Source organism: Bison bison, unplaced genomic scaffold, assembly GCF_000754665.1.
Source record: "Bison bison bison isolate TAMUID 2011002044 unplaced genomic scaffold, Bison_UMD1.0 scf7180017864141, whole genome shotgun sequence".
Taxonomy (NCBI): Eukaryota; Metazoa; Chordata; class Mammalia; order Artiodactyla; family Bovidae; genus Bison; species Bison bison.
The window spans coordinates 8215-29753 of NW_011494713.1; positions in this window are offsets into that span (position 1 = coordinate 8215).

Here is a 21539-nt window from a genome sequence, read left to right on the forward strand (position 1 = left end):
AAAATTCTCCAAGCCAGGCTTCAGCAATATGTGAACCGTGAACTTCCTGATGTTCAAGCTGGTTTTAGAAAAGGCAGAAGAATAAGAGATCAAATTGCCAAATCCGCTGGATCATGGAAAAAGCAGGAGAGTTCCAGAAAAACATCTATTTCTGCTTTATTGACTATGCCAAAGGCTTTGACTGTGTGGATCACAATAAACTGTGGAAAATTCTGAAAGAGATGGTAATACCAGACCACCTGACCTGTCTCTTGAGAAACCTGTATGCAGGTCAGGAAGCAGCAGTTAGAATTGGACATGGAACAACAGACTCGTTCCAAATAGGAAAAGGAGTACATCAAAGTTGTATATTATCACCCTGCTTATTTAACTTCTATGCAGAGTACATCATGAGAAATGCTGGACTGGAAGAAACACAAGCTGGAATCAAGATTGCCGGGAGAAATATCAATAACCTCAGATATGCAGATGACACCACCCTTATGGCAGAAAGTGAAGAGGAACTGAAAAGCGTCTTGATGAAAGTGAAAGTGGAGAGTGAAAAAGTTGGCTTAAAGCTCAACATTCAGAAAACGAAGATCATGGCATCCAGGCCCATCACTTCATGAGAAATAGATGGGGAAACAGTGGAAACAGTGTCAGACTTTATTTTGGGGGGCTCCAAAATCACTGCAGATGATGACTGCAGCCATGAAATTAAAAGACGCTTACTTCTTGGAAGGAAAGTTGTGACCAACCTAGATAGCATATTGAAAAGCAGACATTACCTTGCCAACAAAGGTCCATCTAATCAAGGCTATGGTTTTTCCAGTGGTCATGTATGGATGTAAGAGTTGGACTGTGAAGAAGGCTGAGCACCGAAGAATTGATGCTTTTGAACCGTGGTGTTGGAGAAGACTCTTGAGAGTCCCTTGGACTGCACGGAGATCCAACCAGTCCATTCTGAAGGAGATCAGCCCTGAGATTTCTTTGGAGGGAATGATGCTGAAGCTGAAACTCTAGTACTTTGGCCACCTCATGCGAAGAGTTGACTCATTGGAAAAGACTGTGATGCTGGGAGGGATTGGCGGCAGGAGGAGAAGGGGACGACAGAGGATGAGATGGTTGAATTGCATCATTGACTCGATGGACGTGAGTCTGAGTGAGCTCCGGGAGTTGGTGAGGGACAAGGAGGCCTGGTGTGCTGCGATTCATGGGGTCACGAAGAGTCGGACACAACTGAGTGACTGAACTGAACTGAACTGAACCTGGATTCGAATACTGGCCTCTAATGCTCATTAACTGTAATCCTATACAATCTACAACCTTATCTGAACCTCAGTTTTCTTAGCTGTGTATCGGAGATCATAAACCTTTAGGGGATTACAGCAAACAATGTATGTCTCATCTATACTTCTGAGGATCACACTGTCTGGTATATAGCAAATGTTCAACAACAAATATTAATTCCTACCCTCTTTCTGGAAGCTTCACCTTTTTTCCATCAGTTGCTTGATGAGCTATCTTCTAATTTGGACTCTTTGTACTTTCACAATATCATCTCTGAACAAAACTTTAGAGTGTGTTTAAAGACGTGGCATCACTAACCCCAACACTCCTTCCCAGATATTGGCTGTAACAAAAGTCATCATTGTTTTTCTGGCTAAGGAGAACATCCTAGATGACAGGTCAATCCATCAGGCATTTATTGAGCCTGCAATCATGCCAAACATTGTGTTGGCTGTTTGGTATGCAGAAATGTGTCAAAGACATTTTAAGGAGAGAAGTTCGTTTTCTGGTATAACATCAAGCCATCCCCATGCATTTTTTTCCTGAAAGGGTCACATCTATTTTCCTCAGTGTGTCTTTTGGAGAAATGTGAACTTTTCAAAAAATCTGCAGCCTTAAAAAAAGGAATATACTATACTGGGCTATTGTTTGGCAAGTGATGGGAGTAAGTGGGGAGGTACTGCTATGGATCCAACTTGCTTTGAGTTTCCATTGACAAACTGTCTCTTGATGTGTTTCAGTTCAGTCCAGTTCAGTTCAGTCACTCAGTCGTGTCCAACTCTTTGAGACCCCATGAATTGCAGCACGCCAGGCCTCCCTGTCCATCACGATCTCCCGGAGTTCACTCAAACTCATGTCCATTGAGTCGGTGATGCCATCCAGCCATCTCATCCTCTGTCATCCCCTTCTTCTCCTGCCCCCAATCCCTCCCAGCATCAGGGTCTTTTCCAATGAGTAAACTCTTTGCATGAGGTGGCCAAAGTATTGGAGTTTCAGCTTCAGCATCAGTCCTTCCAATGAACACCCAGGACTAATCTCCTTTAGGATGGACTGGTTGGATCTCCTTGCAGTCCAAAGGACTCTCAAGAGTCTTCTCCAACACCACAGTTCAAAAGCATCAATTCTTCGGCACTCAGCTTTCTTCACAGTCCAACTCTCACATCCATACATGACCACAGGAAAAACCATAGCCTTGACTAGACGGACCTTTGTTGGCAAAGTAATGTCTCTACTTTTTAATATGCTATCTAGGTTGGTCACAACTTTCCTTCCAAGGAGTAAGCATCTTTTAATTTCATGGCTGCAATCACCATCTGCAGTGATTTTGGAGCCCAAAATAATAAAGTCAGCCACTGTTTCCACTGTTTCCCCATCTATTTCCCATGAAGTGATGGGACCAGATGCCATGATCTCAGTTTTCTGAATGTTTAGCCAACTTTTGCACTCTCCTCTTTCACTTTCATCAAGAGGCTTTTGAGTTCCTCTTCAGTTTCTGCCATAAGGGTGGTGTCATCTGCATATCTGAGGTTATTGATATTTCTCCCGGCAATCTTGATTCCAGCTTGTGCTTCTTCCAGCCCAGCATTTCTCATGATGTATCTGAATATAAGTTAAATAAGCAGGGTGGCAATATACAGCCTTGACTGTGTTTAGGAAGGTAAAATATATCATGTGCAGGAGGACAAAAGCTATCACCATGGAAGCTCCTACACTTTTTCCTCACTCTGCCCTATGAAGTCAAAGAGAAGAGTGGGAGAGGTAGAGACAATAAAATGTCATTAGATTGTTTTAAGGGAGAAAAGCCAATAAGAACAGAGAAAGAAGGAAGACACATTACATAGACTGCTCATAAAAGGATCCTGTTTTGTATTGTCTGAGAACTATGTGTACAAATTTAATATGTCTTTACATGGAATTGTGTATCAATGAACCTTAAGAAATCTAACCTAACACATGATGAGGTCTGCCAGCTTATGCTAACCTGAAAAATGTATGAGAACCCAGGAAAACACCAACATTAAGGTTGAAAAAGAAGTATTTTACCTTCTGGTGTCATCTATGGTATACAGTGGAGAAGGAACACACCTTACTTCTCATCTGTTTGAGATTGTTCTGATACAAATCAACCTCTTTCCCATCCTACAGAAGCAAGCAAGAAGGAAGGAAAGAAGAAAAGTGAGGACGTGAATGCTGCCCATCGTAAGATGGATGGATCCTAGAGAGTTTCCTGCATCAGACATTACCCTTCAATGTGACTTTTCAACACCAACTGTTGGAAGTCCTGCTTGTTTTATATTATCAAGAAATACAGTACCAGTGTACTCTCATGCTCACAGGATTTCTCTGCTTTGTATTAAATTCTCAAAGGACTTCTGCCTTAGGTTTTAGTTTTTTACATTATTTTATTATTTATTTATTTATATTTGGCTCTGCTAGGTCTTCTTTGCTGCAGAAGGGCTTTCTGTAGTTGTGGTGAGTGGGAGTTGGGGGATGGTTACTCTTTGTTGTGGTGCTCGGGCGTCTCATTGTGGTGGCGCCTCTCGTTGCAGAATACAGGCTCTAGGATGCCTGGGCTTCAGTAGTTGTGGTGCATGGGCTTAGTTGCCCCACGGCATGTGGGATCTTCCTGGACCATGGATCGAACCCTTGTACCCTACGTTGGCAGGTGGATCCTAAACCACTGGACTACCAGAGAAGTCCAGATTTTAAAGATTCAGCGGAGCACAAATAATATTCTAAAATTATTCCAGGGACTCAATAGAGTCATTCTCTTTTCTTTCACAAAAGTCCTCTGAAGGTTTCTGAATCCAGGACCCTTGAAGATGGATTTTGACAAAAATGAGCTGGCAGAGTCAGATGGAATGACAACCAAGGATGCTGGCAGTCTAGGGAAGCACTACAGCTGGATGCAGAGATCATCTTGCCCACAAAGACCTTTCAGTGGGGACCTCTGGGTGTTTTCAAAATTCTTAACTGCAACCCTTTCTTGCTTCTTTGGCTTTTACTTATATGACTGCATCAAGCTTTGTTTTTCCTTGCTCATTTTTGGAAAAAAAATACTGAAGACTATAGTCTCTAAAAGACTATAGACAATATAAACTAAAGACTATAGAGTAGAATAAGCCAGCCTGTTTTGTGTCCTGCTATAGATGCAGGGCTGGTGTCCAGTCCTGTGTTGTCACTATGGTGTGTGTCTGGGCTCCACACAGGCTAACAATGACAGTCAGCAAAACACACTTTATATACAATTGATAACCCCCATGGTCTGCTGTTATTTTCATTCTTGTCACTTTTTAGGTGGTTTATTCTCCTTCACTCTCTCATCTATACATGTTGCTATGGACTGAATGTATGTGTTCCCCCTAAAGTCATATATTTAAATCTAACCACCCCACCCCCAAGATGGTATTTGGAGGTTGGGCCTTTGGGAAGTGATTAGGTCATGAGGGTGGAGTCCTCATGAATAGGATTAGTGCCCTTATAAGAAAGATCCCAGAGAGTAGCCCAGTCCCTAGACCATGTGAGGACACAGTGAGAAGGCAGCCGTCTATGAACCAGGAAGTGGGACTCCACCAGACACCCAATATCCCAGCACTTTACCATGGACTTTCCAGCCTCAAGAACTGTAAGAAATAAGTTTCTATTGTTCATAAGGCCTCCAGTCTGTAGTATTCTATTATAGCAGCCCAAAGGGACAAGACACACATGAGCAAGACAGCTTCTTCAGTGTCCCTAAGGACACAGCATAGGACATACCAAGGACTGCATGGAGTGGGCACACTATGGGCTTCCCCATTGGCAGGGTGACCCCCCTGATTCCAAGTCCCTAAAAAGCTGTTCTGTGGCCAGAAACCTCATTAGATACAGGTGAGAACCCCATGGGGTCACTGAAGAGGCTCTCCTCTCTCATTTTCAAGAGAGGGATTACACCCTCCTGGGCCTAATACTATATCTACATTATATCACTGGGTGTTTACAACATCTGACAGCAAAATTGACTTTACTGTAAAGGGGAAACGCTGTTTGAGGGAGGACTAAAGTTTAAAGTGACCAATTATTTTTTCTCTTATGGTGACTCTCTATATAACCTCATAACTCCAGAAACTTGAATAGCAAATACCTGGGCAGTGAGAACCCCACCCAATCCAGAAAAGTGGTTGACTGGTTGATAGGCATTAGTAAGTCATGAAATGTCTCAGTGCCCTTGACCCCCTAGCAGCCACTGCCAACACTGAAATGTACTCCCTTTATGGAGAAATGTGCCTCATGCCTACCCAAGAATGTTGTAACAATCCTATTTATCACTGCTGTGCTGGGCCATGCTAAGCTGATTCCGTCATGTCTGGTTCTTCATTATGATGGCTTATAATGAACAGAAGCAATATGTTTCCCAGGAAGTCTTCTTCTTACACAATTTTTTAAAATCATTTTTCAGAATTCAATGCCATGTAAACACCTTGTCTTAAACATATTTTTCATCATTCAAAACTATTTCATAATTCTACATATTTCTAATTTTTTTGCTGGGAGAGGCAGGGAAGGGAAAAGCCTTCAAAAAGAGAAAAATAACCATTTTTTCTCATTTGTTTTCCCTAGACTGTCATGTCTTTCACCAAATTGAGAAGCCCTACTACATCCTCTCCTCCCCATTCTGTCTCCTCTTCTCTTGGGGCCCAAGATTTGGTAGCACTAATGGTAAAGAACCTACCTGCCAATGCAGGAGATATAAGAGACATGGGTTCAATCCCTGGATCAGGAAGATCCCCTGGAGGAGGGCATGACAACCCATTCCAGTATTCTTTCATGGAGAATCACCGTGGACAGAGAAACTGGCTGGCTACACTTCATAGGGTCGCAAAGAGTCAGACAGCACTGAAGTGACTGAGCACACACGCACACACTCAACATATTGACCTTTTCTCCCAAACAGTCAAAGACCATCAGCACTTTCTCCTCTGGCTTTTGTTTCTTCAGGGCAGTTCTTCAGACAACCATCATTAAAATATTCCATCGCTATAACAAAGAGGTCTTGATAATGCCTTGAAGAACAATTTTGCCTTTATCACATATTCCCTGTAAATCCACCTTTGCATAAGTCTGGTCAACTGATATGTTACTCACCTGTTCTGTAATATTTGAAAAGTCCTTCTCCCTTCTCAATAGAAATATGTGCCTTAATCAAAAAGAAGGAAATCTGAAGCTCTGAGAGTTCAAGTTCAATTCTGTTAGACACCTTGTGGTTATTTAAATAACTAATTTAATCTTGGGTGAATCACCTCCACTTTTTATATTGTGGACACTTGAAGCCATGACTGCTTTGAGTCAATGAGCAGCTGTCAGATGAGCTGGGCTTTTTGTTTCAAGGTCAGACCCACATCTATGCTAGAGCTTCATGGTCCTTCAGCAACAGGCATTTACACAGACTCTTGCACATGCCTGTGACAAGCACATGTGTGCATATGCAAGTACATACAGAGTGAAGGCTGAAGATTTGCAAAATTTTTAATTTGTCCTACGTTAGCCTAAAATTTTTAAAGTTCTCTTTGTGTGACCATTTCACAGACATTGACTGCTAATAAATGGATTCTTTCCTCGTTCTAGAATAGGAATTCTAGTTAAGTTATATGATTATATACATACAGCTTTAGGTATTATTTAAAGCAAAACCAAGTATTTGCATAATAAATAATTACCTGCCACTATCAAATAACATACTTTTCCTTTACTGGAAGCAACAGAATGAATTTGTCTCTCAGACTTATGCTGATTCACTGTACAAAGGATTTTTGTTCCCTGAACAAAAGCTTTTTCCATGTCCTTGCTCTGAAAAATAAAGCAGTTTGCACACAACTCAAGACAATAGCAACCCGTTTCCTGGGTGCCAGCACAAATGCCCCCCTAAGCGTCCCTAGGATCTTCCTTCTCCTTCTACCCCTTGGCAGAGTCAACCACCAGTGAGCACGTGAGCTGGGTTTCTCAAGGAAAATGAAGCAAGGCTGATACACTGCATCATTATCACTATTGTACCCAGAGGCCCAGGCAACTAGGCATGTCTGCACATTGCAAAATAAATGTAATCAGCAGCCCTTGAGTCAGCAGCAGTGGGTTTGACCCAGCCAACGCTGAGGGCTGTCAAATGGTGCTGTGCTGTGCTTAGTCCCTCAGTCATGTCCGACTCTTTGTGACCCCATGCACCGTAGCCCGCCGGGCTCCTCTGTCCACAGGGATTCTCCAGACAAGAATACCGGAGTGGGTTGCCATGTCCTCCTCCAGGGGATCTTTCCAACGCAGAGATCAAACCCAGGTCTCCCGCATTGCAGGCAGATTCTTTACCAACTGAGCCACGAAGGAAGCCCATGAATACTGGAGTACATAGCCTATCTCTTCTCTAGGGGATCTTCCTGACCCAGGAATCAAACTGGCGTCTCCTGCACTGTACGTGGATTCTTTACCAGCTGATCTACCAGGGAAGCCCACACACAGTGATGACCCTTAACATCCCAGGTGTTAGCCAGCTCTCAGTTTATCCCACTGTAATGAGCCAAACCCTCTCCTCCTTTCTCTCCCACTACTGTCTGATCCTTTGCTTAATGCACAGTGAGCCCCTGCCTTCCCAGCATGTGGACAGGCCAGCAGAGGACCAGGAACTGCAAGTCTTGCTGCCCGCACCTCTCCACCTTACTTAGCTCACTCTTTCATTTCTTCCTTTCCACAGTAATTGTGCTTCATTTTCCCCACAAGTATTACTTTGCAAGTGTTCTTGTTTTGCTTAGTCAATATCTAGTTTATATGAAATAATAATCACAGATAGGAAAGTGTTTCATATGTTATCTCAATTGTTTACCTACTGTTACCTGAACACCTAACTGAGGTAGGTTAGAACGCTACCTATTTGTGAATGTGCATTTTCCAGAGTGAAATTGAATGATTTCTTCAGGTTCATATAAAGAGAAAGAAAAGCCAAGTCATTACCCAAGTGTGATTCCAAATCCAGTGCCCTTTTTATTCTACAATGCACTTCTTTATTTTTCAATAAAGGTGAAATTTATACTAACATAAAATTTAACCATTTAGAAGTGTCAAATTCAGTGACATTTAGTATACACACAACATTGTACAACCACCACATTTGTCAAGTTCCAGAACATTTTCATATAGGTTTGATGTGCCTTTCCCTAATGACTAACGATTTTGAGCATATTTTCCTGGACTTGCTGGCCATTTATATATCATCATCAATCGTTTGTTCAAGTCTTTTGCCTCTTTTTTAGATTGTCTTTTTCTTGTTGGGGATTCCCTGGTAGCTCAGCTGGTAAAGAATCCGCTTGCAGTGCAGGAGACCCAGGTTCTATTCCTGGGTCAGGAAGATTCCCTGGAGAAGAGAATAGCTACCTACTCCAGTATTCTGGCCATGAGAATTCCATGGACTATATAGTACATGGAGTCACAAAGAGTGACTTATTTTCACTTGTCTTTCACTGTGGACACGACTCAGTGACTTTCACTTTCACTTTTCTTGCTGAGTTGTAGGAGTTCTTTATATTCTTAATACTAGACCCTTAACAAATTTATGGTTTGAAAATATTTTCTTTCATTTTCTAAGATGTTTTAACTTTCTTGATAATTCCTTTGATACACAAATGTGTTTAATGTTGAAGAGTCCAATCATCCCTTTTTTTCCTTTGCTACTCATGCATTGCATGTCATTTTACTTCTTTTTTACCTAAAATACTTAAACTAGCCCTATACACCTAGGATATAAAGGAAGGATATAAAGGATATAAAGGAAGTCAACCAATGTTTGTCAGATGGTTTCCTATATCTATTTGGCTGAAGAAAATGATCTTTAACTTCCTGTCCACCTCAAACATTCTAGGACTCTAAGGCTATTTGAAATCATACTTCAGATTATGTCATAATTTCCTTAAACCAACATATTGTTTCTCGTGCTCCGTCACTCAGCCATGTCTGACTCTTTGAGATCCTGCAATCCTGCCAGGCTCCTGTGTCCGTGGAATTTCCCAGGCTAATACTGGAGTGGGTTGATATTTCCTTCTCCAGGGAATCTTCCCGACCCCAGGGATTGAACTCTCATCTCCTCATCTCCTGCATTGGCAGGCAGATTCTTTACCACTCTGCCACCTGGGAAGCCCTACTAGACTCTTAGAAAAATCATAAAGATACAAATCAGTTTTGATGCACATCTTTTTTTCATGTTTTCATAGTATGCATATTTTTGCCTGTTTTACATGTCAGCATGTTTACCTAGAATACATGTTTCTTACAGATATGACATACATATTTACATGTTTGCATGGTGTATATTATGTTACATGTTTCATTATATGCATATTTTACATATGTGCTTTCAACATGTTTATGTGGTATACATGTTTTGCTTGTACACATGATACATGTGTTTTACATGGCACTTTGGTTTTTTACATGTTTTATGTGGTCTAACATTTTCCCTTCCAAGAAAGAAAGGGCAAATTGCTGGTCTTCTGCTTGGCAATCGTCAATGTCTTTTTTGCTATTCTTGGCTCCTGGACAGCTCTGACCTCCTTTTGAAAATATAGACCTTTGGGTGCACTTTTCTCAGGCATAAATCATGAGGAAGAGGGAGTAACCTGAACGTTTAATTGTGTTATAATTGCTTTTGGACTGCTATACCACCTCTAGCTTATTATTCCCCAAGAAATGATACCATTTCAATCTTTCTGTGGTGATTTATGGCTACGCTCTGCAGAAAAGTGATTTATGTGGCTAATAAATTCTAGATGAATTTCCCAGGTATGTAAGAGAGAGGACGGTCAGCGTTTGCTTTGTCCTTCATTACTTCCCATCCTCCAGTGGCCGGCGCGGACAGCTAAGACAGCTAAGACAGCCAAGAGCAGTCTCCACCCTCCACCGCCCCACTGCCGCCCACATCCTCCAGCTCCTCATCAAAGCTTCACAAATGTTTCTCACCAATTCTTACATAGATAATTGTTAAACATGGCTTTGATCTGGTGACTTCTAATCTAACACCCAGTTTGGAATGCTCACATTCGTATCTAATAGTTCTTTAAAAAATGATTTCTGAATTATTTGTGCAAACCAATTCAAATAATACACTGATCTATCTTCTAGGCATGGAGCTGAAGGGAAGAAATACACATTGCATAACTACCATCCCCTCTGAAATAATGAGGAAAAAACTATTCAGTTGGATCTGGGCAAAATATGAAAAATAGTTGTAAAAGCATTGTATTTGAGTTATGAAAAGCCAGCTACAAGGAAATAGTTCACAAAATCATAATTATTAATTCCTTAGGAAATAAAAGCCCTCAGAAGAATAATATATAATAATTATATATTATTATAATAATTATAATATATAAATTGTAATAATAATTTCTTAGACCTGGACCAGTTACACTGTAAAAACAGTAGAGGGATTTCTCAACCAAAAAAAGGGAAAACATACAAAACAAACATACAAACAAAAAATATATATGCCTATATCCTCCTCAATAAAATGGGTTAAAAATAGTACTGAATATCTATTACATAGGGATTTTAATGATTAGCACATAGTGAGTATTTCATAAATTTCAGCTACTTTTTAAAAAAGTGACATAGTATAGAATAGACATATTCTTATCTTAGTGACTGGAGAAGGAAATGGCAACCCACTCCAGTCATCTTGCCTGGAAAATTCCATGGATAGAGAAGCCTGGCAGGCTACAGTCCATGGGTTACAAAAAGTCAGGCATGACTAAGCAACTATCACTATCTTGGTGACATAATATACAACAGAAAAAATGGAGACAAGAGGGTGGCTCTTTTGAACAGCAGTTCTATCTTGCTCTTTTCTTTCCTTCCTTCTACACACATAACTTCTTGCTTTTTCCCTCTCTAGAAAGCTTTCACTTGTGTGTCTGTGTGGGCACGTGTGTGTGTGCACCAGTTCATGAGTACATACTTGCCATAATATGGGAGTAAATAATGTGATTCTGACTCTGCATCTGATCAGAGTGGCCAGACACTAGAGATACTAGAATTTATAGTGAATTCAATCACCAACATCTAGGGAAACAATTTCCTTAAAAACAAGTCATATGTGCTGCATTCACACTCCACCATTGTCTCTAGCCTAGTACTTTCCACAAGCTTCTGACTTGTTCATTTGGTCCCTCTCCATAACCATCCTTACCCCACACCCACTAGACTGAGACAGAGACCCTGTCTTGTACTTTCTGATTCCTCAAATCCACACAGAAGTTGTGAGATGAGCAATGGAATAAACTAGAAACTGCTGCTCAAACAGGCTGCTGTTATTGAACTGATAAAACAACTGCTATTCATTGGAGTTATTTGTCTATGCCCGGAAAGTACTTTACCCTAGCTTTCCACAGAATTAGACTTCCAATTTATCAAATCAGAAATGATATAGTACTGAAGTATTGGAAAAATTACATATTTTTAGTGGAATAAGAGAGTCAGAATGGACCTTAAAAGTCAGCTAATCCAGCCAGCTCATTTTGTAAAAGGAGAAAATAAGGCCCAGAGAGATTAAGTGCTTTGCTTAAGGTTCACAGCTAATTATCATCAGAGCTGGAAACAGAACCTGAAATATCACCACAAATTTTACTAAACATCTTTGGTCCTATCAGGGTCTTTAATAAACTTCCTCTGTTTTTATAACAAGTCTTCCCAAAGCACAACCCTAATGTTTTTCCTCATCTGTAAAAAATCCTCAAATAACCAACTTGGCAAGTTACTAGCATTTACACTGTGCATTCAACTAAGAAAAATGGAATGGTAATGTACAAGTGGGAGCATATGCTGGCTGCCTTATTATCCTTTTCTTAAGCAGAAATCATGAACCCTGCCTCTATTTTAATGATGGAATGGGAGCTAGGCATTCCATCCAGGCATCCTTGTGAATTTAATAAAATCAAAAATAACAATGAGAAATTTTTTAAAAAGCACAATGACAACAACAGTAACAAAAAAAATCTAAGAATTCAACAAGTGTCAGCCTCACTTTCCATCAGAGGAAAAAAATGCCCTTTGGAGGTAGGGATGCCAGATATAACAAATAAAATTAGAGGACATGAGGTTAAACTTGAAGTCTAGGTTTAAAATGAGTAATTTTTAGTCTCCAGTATTGCATAGGACATACTCTTAATAAAAAGTTATCCATTATTTATCTGTAATTCAGACTTAATTGGACATCATGTATTTTATCTGACAGCAGTAGCTGAGGGAAATGGAAATTTCAGCAGTTGGGCTATGGCCCTTTTCATTCCCCATGCCATGGAGACATGTGACCCCACTGGGAGAGTCCACCAAAACATGTCCTCAGGAATGAACATCTTAGGATGATTAGGGAAAAGCAGGACTCCTGCTCTCAGGAGTCCTGAGAGGCAGGGCAGCTCTCCTGTCCCAGACAGCCAGTGAGGTGTTGACCAAATCTTTCCATCCGTCCTCCTTTCCATTGTGAAATTTGCTACATAAATGATGGCCATTCCAGCATGGATGAGTTCCTGAATGGAGTACAAATTAAATCACATTTCTAATTGGAACAGGAGAACATCTTTATTTACAGCAATCCTTAAAATAAACTCTCTCTCTCACTCACATACATGCAAAGAAACAAATCCCACCCTCCTTACCACAAAAGATCACTCCCTAATTAAAACTGTATTGCATTTCTGTCACGGTTTTTCTGAAACTGAGATAGATATGTCTATCTCAGTTATATATATATATATACACACACACACAGCCCCTAGTTTTTATATGTATATATGTATATAAACATAAAATCAAGAGATATATATGTATATATCTTAATCACAGCCTGGCACAAGTATTTTTAACTGTGATTTCAATGAAAAAAAAAATCTGCATTCCCTCCTCACAGCTCACTTCCACTGAGCATTCCAACACCACCTGCTTCTGTTTAAGCAGAGAGTTGCCCAGTTCTTCCCCCCAAACTGGGCTCAATTTAATTACGGCTTTTGTTTTAACCCACACCACTTGGTGATTAAGGCAACAACAGAAACCAAAAGAACCAAAAAAAGCTGGCATCAAGTCTTGTTTCAAACATTTTGAGAAATATCTCATATATTTCTTTGTCCCTGTAATATAGCCAACGGTGACATTAAAGCCTCTCCAGGGGAAATTCCCCTGTTATGACCACTCACAGTTAATAGCATGCCTTTCCTTTGGAAACTTGAAAGGACCCTCAAAGGTCTCTAGATACTTTAAATCAGAGCCTAGTGCTTCCTGATTACTTATGAATTACATCAGAACCATCTAACATTCCATGGCAAAGACACAGTGGAAATGCCCTTATGTATGCAGCTGGTTAATACCCATGGATTATTCATGAAGCACCACCATTCCAAATTGGCCTCGAGGAAACAACAGGACAAAGGACTCAGCAACCAGCTTGACTAACTGGAAATCTGATCAGATGAGGTTAGTGTAGTCACCAGAACTAAGGCCCTCATCAGATCTGATTTCTGATGAGTTTCAGCAGAATCTGAGCAGAAAATAGAAAGCAGTTGTTATTGCTGAGGCGCCAATGCTAGCGGCTATGATCCTTCCAGATCTACAGGCCTTGGATAGTAAGGGACACTCAGTGACATTCCCTCAGAATTCATGGATATGAGCTCTGCTGCATGGTCCTTGATGAGTAGCCGGCTCATTTTTAGGAGGGCCAAAGGCTGGGAGCTAGGCAATATACAAACCTCCAAGGCTCGATCCAAACCCAAACCCAAGTCCCTCAAAGGGACTTTCTCAAGGGAAATGACAAAGCAAGTGTCAAAGACAGTACGTGGCCTCTAGGTTGCTGTCCTATCTCAAACAAAGCTGGGGTTTAGTGTTCTCTTTTTGCAGATAGAGGTGATACACAGAAAGGGTGATGACTTATCAGAAGACATGGGAGTGGCACATATTCCTAAAGCTATAAGCCGGAAGGCAGAGGTTTGGGTCAGCACTCAAAACACCATGCTCAAACCAGGGATCGATGTGGATGGAGTCACTGAATGCTAAAACAAATGTTAATGGTAGAAGCTGGGTAGAGAATTATCTTGAAAGGCAGGAGAGAGAATAAGACAAAGAGCTAGAGAAGATAAGAACAAGAGAGGGAAAAAGGGAGAGACCCCTCAATGCAAAGTGAGTAGTGGTGCCGAACCACACCAGAGTATTTCTAACAGGTGTTATTGACACATGATGGAGCACTGTCTATGGTGGACATAAAGTTGCGCCCAGCAGGCCCCCTGCAGTGAAGGACTGGTCTCAGTCACTGAGAATGCTGTTGGCCCAAAACCTTCACCATCAGCCCCTCACAGGACTGCCTCAGCTACAGAAGTCGCCTTGTCCAAAGTGACATCCTCCCAGGGGCGGCTCATATCTAATTGCTGGTCCATCTCACCTCAACTTGGGGCAACTCTGAAGGGCCATTCTATTTCCAGAGCTTCGAAGGCATCAGCCAAGACTGCCATGTGTCTGCATTCTTCCCACTCCTATTCCCTTCCCTCTTCCCATGGACACCCTTTAATAAATATTCCACACATCAAAATCCATCACAGGTCTACCTCCCAACCTGTGACACCATCTGTATCTGGGATTTCCTTGACAACTTTCTAGGGAAAACTTTTTCAACCTGTAGCTGAACCATGGGATTACACTTTGACAATTTATTTCTTATGCCTGAAAATTAATCCACAGGAAACTGGGATCATCAATTTGTTAAGGCATTTGACTCAAGAACATGTGTTCCTTGAATATAAGAATTATTAACATTAGGACAAACTGTTATCAAATGAAAAGCAGCAGCACAGAGAACTAGCCTGGATAAGTTTGGCAAAGGGGGAGCTCTGCTAGGTTTTGTTTTTGTTTTCAGTTATGTGAATCATTTTTGGCCTTAGAGACCTGAGTGAGTTAATGCTGATCTTTCATAGATTCCTTTAATTAAAAGCCAGGATGAGGAATGCTGTCCAGATATTGTTTGCCTTAAATCACTCTTTATCTCCACTCGGCGAGGGCAGAGAAGGAGAGATCTATGTTCGAAAATAAGGGCAGAGCTTCCCCCTTTATTCCCCTGGTATTCTCTTGAGAGTACAAACTTGAACACTAACATCAGGGTTATCTTGAGTTCTGGGAAGCTCAGGACCTCACTTGCTTGGATCTCTCCTAGTACATTCTGGGCGGGGCTTTCTTTACCACTAACCAGTGTGCACAGCCATGGAAGAAACAAAGCTCCATCTCTGAGCTTGAAGCTGCTCTTATTTGTTAGGTATCGGCCAGAACATAGGCACAGGAGCTTGATTTTTGAAGGAATAGAGACTCCTGATTCTGAAGTCAGCAGACAAGCCCAGCATCCCTGAAACTAGAACAGTCTAGAATCTGATGTGCTCCCTATCTTCAGACACTGAGGCTGATGTCATTGGAAAACTGAGAGGCTAGGAGGGACCCAAACTGGACACTTGTTCTTGGAATATTCAGAAATCTCTGGGTTCAGTCCAGTTACCACCTGTCACTTCTGCAAAGCAGCCCTCAGGACATGCTGTACTTTCAGCATTTTGTTTTCAGAATCATGTTTCTTAGATGATTTTTCAACAAAGGTCGTCATCTTGGCCAACAGTCTCAGAAGGACCACTGTCAACTGGAGATGATATAACCCGGTAGTGGTGCACAACTCTTGCTGCCAGGAGAGTGTGTGGAGGGAGACCAGGAGAGTAGGCTATGGAAACCAGAGGCATTGCAGGAAATGTTAGATCAAATTTCTTTTCCACTACAGCTGGAATGAGAGTGACAGAGGAGGATGCTGCCTTCCAAGGAGGATGCTGATGAATGAGATGCGCTATGGCACAGGCACTGGGATGTCAGCCAGCAATTCTGGACACTCTCTGGAAGGAGGTTCTTTTGATTGTTAGGAGCTTTTTCTCTCTGCCTCTCAACTTTCAGATACATAAGGATTATTAAGAGTCCTTGTTGTAAAGGCTGGTCATGGCTACTCCTAGAGTTTCTGATTTGATGAGTATGGAGTCAGAGCCAGGAGCCTAGTTTATTGACTTAATTATTTTTAAAGCGAGTCATAGGTGATTCACATGTATGGACCACAATTTGAAAAACAGAGCTCAGATCTACAGGGAGAAGTTTCCTTTTGTGGTTTTCCCATATGCTTCCCTGCCAGCAAACTAGTCTGGATTATTTGCATGAAGGGCAATCATAAATTCCTAACGTCAATAGGATCTGAACAAACATAATCATTCTAGGGGGAGTAGGATGGGAAGTAACAAATCTTAAGGTCTGACTACATTTAGACACTGTATTGGCAACTTAACCTACTATTAGTTTAGTTCATTCTTACAAGATGCCTGAGTAAGGAAGCATCTCAATTTTATAAATAGAGAAACTGAGGTTTGGAGAAGTAAAGTAGTAATTTACCAAGGATCATCAAGCTAAGGTAACAGAGTGAGGATTTAAACCCACGCATAACTGATTCTGTACCACATTTGGCAGGGTGGCTCAGATGTTAAAGCATCTGCCTGCCATGCAGGAGACACAGGTTCTACCCTTGGGTCAAGAAGATCCCCTGGAAAAGGAAATGGCAACCCATTTCAGTTATTCTTGCCTGGAGAATTCAATGGACAAAGGAGCCTGGCAGGCTACAGTTCATAGGGTCACAGAGTTGGACATGACTGAGCAACTAACACACACACACACACACACACACACACACACACCCAATTCCAAAAGCAAATGTGCCTAAATAGAAGAATCATCCAGGGTACTTGTTTAAAATCTGATTCTCAGTTCACTCCCCTGGAGATTCCAATTCAGTGTCTTTGGGGCAGAGCTCTGGAAACTGTATCTTGGGCAGTTAATCGTAGGTGACTCTTACCTTGTGAATTAGGAAAAGACTACAAGCCACAGTACCCCTCATAAAGTACACATAATTGTGGGTTCTTCCAGTGGGATTAGGAGGCTCAAAAGATCCAAGTTTTCACCCTTTGCCTTCAAGGCAAAAGTGTGGCTTTTGAAAACACCTGACAATTTCCTTCAAAACTTCCTTTGAAAAATAAATAGGTGTTGCTATTCAGATGTTTTCCTTCCCTACATTTTTCCTTTCTTAGAGAAAAATATTGGATTGGGATGAAGGGATTACTAAAGTTATGTAATAACATTTGAGTGTGGGCAACATTTTTCATACGACTCCCAGTAAAAAAAAAAAAAAAAAGGCAACAAATGGTTGGAAAAATAACCACAAAATTAGAACAACCACGGTGTTCCATACAGAGATTAATTAACTTGGTCAGACAATCAAATTTCCACACTCCAACATCCCAACAGTCCCTGGTGTCCACACACCGTAGGATGCTCCAGAGTCATGTGGTTTTGGGGGAGGCTGTTAGCGAGGTGCCCAGGCCCCATGCTCCAGAGATTCCAAGTTGGCTGGTTCGTGGTGAGAATCAAAAATCTACATTTTGAAAGAGCACCTGGAGCTCTTCTACTGCATGTGTGCTTGCTGTCTCTTCTGTTGTGTCTCACTCTTTGAGACCCTATGGACTTGTAGTCCTCCACACTCCTCTGTACATGAGATTTCCCAGACAAGAATACTGGAGTGGGTTGCCATGCCCTCCTCCAGGGGATCTTCCCAACCCAGGGATCAAACCCATGTCTCTTACATCTCCTGCATTGACAGACAGGTTCTTTACTGCTAGCACCATCCAGCAAGCCCAATTCTAATACAAATGGCTACAAACTACAATTCAAAAAAACTACCTCAATATATCAAGAAGACCTTGAGTTATTTTTGGAAGTAGGAAGAGAATGGACGGATGGATGGGTGGATAGTCAATAGATGAATGGGCGACAGAAAATCAACAACATATGTTACCAAGTCCAAGCTCATACTGCTCACTACACGATAGGCCAATAAATCAGAATTATTGGGGCAAGAAATAGAAACTTTATTTTGAAAGCCAGCAGACCAAGAAGATGGTGGACTAGTGTCCCAAAGAACCATCTTATCCGAGTTAGAATTCAGGCTTCTTTTATACTATAAGGAGAGGGAGTGTGGTTGGTTACTGCAAACTTCTTGGAATCCTTTGTTCTTGCTGCACACAGGTCAGGTCACTACATTCCTGTGAATCTCCAACAAGACAAATGTTATTCTCTGTTCTACAGGTTTTTTATCTCTATGTGAATGAAAGTGTTATACCTTTAAATGGTCAAAGTCTTGAGAACAGGCTATCCTGTGTATAACAGGCCATAAGCAACATTCTTAACTTGAAGCAAAAGCAATAGAATACAAAGATTAAAATAAAATAAACAGATCCAATATGGAGTCAGATTTGTCCTTCTTGGTTACACCCAAACAGACCATATGACTTAATGGATACTTTGCTGTTTTATCATTAGTTATTAGAAATCCTACTAATTTAATATAAAATTTAACTGTTTATTCAAGACCAGTGTTAAATATACAAGAGCTATGACTGCATTCACTCAAATTTTCCAAGTGTTCTACACCCTTAGACCTCAGGGTTTCTCACACCTCTTATTGATGCAAGAGTACTCCAAGGAATGGTCATGAGGTAGTTAAATGAGTCAAATCCTGTTTTACTATGACATGGGTGCTCAGTCATTTAGTCATGTCCAACTCTTTGAGACCCCATGGACGGTAGCCCACCATGTTTCTCTGTCTATGGGATTTCCCAGGCAAGAATATTAGAGTGGGTTGCCATTTCCTACTCCAGGGGATCTTCCTGACCCAGGGATCAAACTCACATCTCCTACAGCTCCTGCATTGGCAGGCAGATTCTTTACCACTGAGCTACCTGTGAAGCCCCTCTGCTATCACTATCCATAAGCTCATTTCCTGCTGGTAGAAGTGTAACTGTTACGGCATTTCTGAAAGTCAATCTGACAATATGTGTCATCTGCATTACAAATGTGATTATTGTTCATTCCAGCCATTCACCCTTTGGGGTTCAACCTAAAGTAAATAGATTGGTCTGCAAAAATGTACAGGAATGACTTAAGAATGTTCATCACAACATGGTTTTTAACAGCTAAAAACATTAGAAACATCCAAATGTCCATCAATGGGCCAGCCCTACAATGTAACCGCAGGGAGCATTTAAAGAATTGTACCTTTATTTTTTACATGAGAAGTTATCAGTGTAAGTGAGAAAATTGGTTGAAATACGTGTTTGCACTATAGTGTTCATGTACTTAATGCCCCTAATTTTACACCCAAAAGTGGCTAAAACAATACATTTTATGTGTATTTTTCACAATGAAATTTTTTTACTAAATGTAATTTTCATAAGTGTTATGAAAATAGTTGTTTGCTCCTCTGTCCATGGAATTCTCCAGGCAAGAATACTGGAGTAGGTAGCCATTCCCTTCTCCAGGGGGTCTTCCCAAACCAGCAATCAAACCTGGGTCTCTGGCATTGCAGACAGATTCTTTACCATCTGAGCCACCAGGCAAGCCCAAAATAATAATTATATATTAGGATTAAGAAAAGTATTTATTCTGTGAGCAATGGAATCATGATTGATTTTTCTCTCTCTATCCTTTGCTGAAAATCTGAATTTTATAAGGTATAGATACAACCTTTATTATTTTGTTTATTACTGGCAAAGGTAATAAAGCTACTTCCATTTTGAAAATAAATTTGTCCAGTACAAACAGAAAAAAAGGTATAAATAATTCATAAAAGAAAAATTATAAGCAAATATGTGGGAAAATGTTCAACAATAATCAATTCATGCATATAAGGTAGAAGTAAATGCCATTTTTAACCACCATTTAGCACTTTAAGGCAATACCTAATACTGGTAACTTATGCCTTGAATTACTGCTGCTGCTGCTGCTGCTGCTAAGTCGCCTCAGTCGTGTCCATAGTCGGAAGCCCACCAGGCTCCCCCGTCCCTGGGATTCTCAAGACAAGAACACTGGAGTGGGTTGCCATTTCCTTCTCCAATGCATGAAAGTAAAAAGTGAAAATGAAGTCGCTCAGTCGTGTCTGACTCTTAGCGATCCCATGGACTGCAGCCTACCAGGCTCCTCCATCCATGGGATTTTCCAGGCAAGAGTACTGGAGTGGGTTGCCATTGTCTTCTCCCTTGAATTACTGGTGCCTCTCTATTACCACAGATTTGAAAAATAATAGTCGATTAATATCTATCTACTTCTATTCATTTCCTTTACTGCGTCAAGCCCTATGCTGTGCCTTGCTATTAATGCCTTCTCTCCATGCTACTGGAGAAGGCAATGGCAACCCACTCCAGTACTCTTGCCTGGAAAATCCCATGGACGGAGGACCTGGAGGCTACAGTCCCTGGGGTCCCTAGTCGGACACAACTGAGCGACTTCACTTTCACTTTCACTTTTGTGCATTGGAGAAGGAAATGGCAACCCACTCCAGTGTTCTTGCCTGGAGAATCCCAGGGATGGGGAAGCCTGGTGGGCTGCCATCTATGGGGTCGCACAGAGTCCGACACGACTGAAGCGACTAAGCAGCAGCATGCGCAAAATTCTCCAAGCCAGGCTTCAGCAATATGTGAACCATGAACTTCCTGATGTTCAAGCTGGTTTCAGAAAAGACAGAGGAACCAGAGACCAAATTGCCAACATCCGCTGATCATGCAAAAAGCAAGAGAGTTCCAGAAAAACATCTATTTCTGCTTTATTGACTATGCCAAAGCCTTTGACTGTGTGGATCACAATAAACTGTGGAAAATTCTGAAAGAGATGGGAATACCAGACCACCTGATCTGCCTCTTGAGAAATTTGTATGCAGGTCAGGAAGCAACAGTTAGAAATCGACATGGAACAACAGACTGGTTCCAAATAGGAAAAGGAGTTCGTCAAGGCTGTATATTGTCACCCTGCTTATTTAACTTCTATGCAGAGTACATCATGAGAAACACTGGACTGGAAGAAACACAAACTGGAATCAAGATTGCCGGGAGAAATCTCAGTAACCTCAGATATGCAGATGACACCACCCTTATAGCAGAAAGTGAAGAGGAACTCAAAAGCCTCTTGATGAAAGTGAAAGTGGAGAGTGACATGGTTGGCTTAAAGCTCAACATTCAGAAAATGAAGATCATGGCATCCGGTCCCACCACTTCATGGGAAATAGATGGGGAACAGTGTCAGACTTTATTTTTCTGGGCTCTAAAATCACTACAGATAGTGACTGCAGCCATGAAATTAAAAGATGCTTACTCCTTGGAAGGAAAGTTATG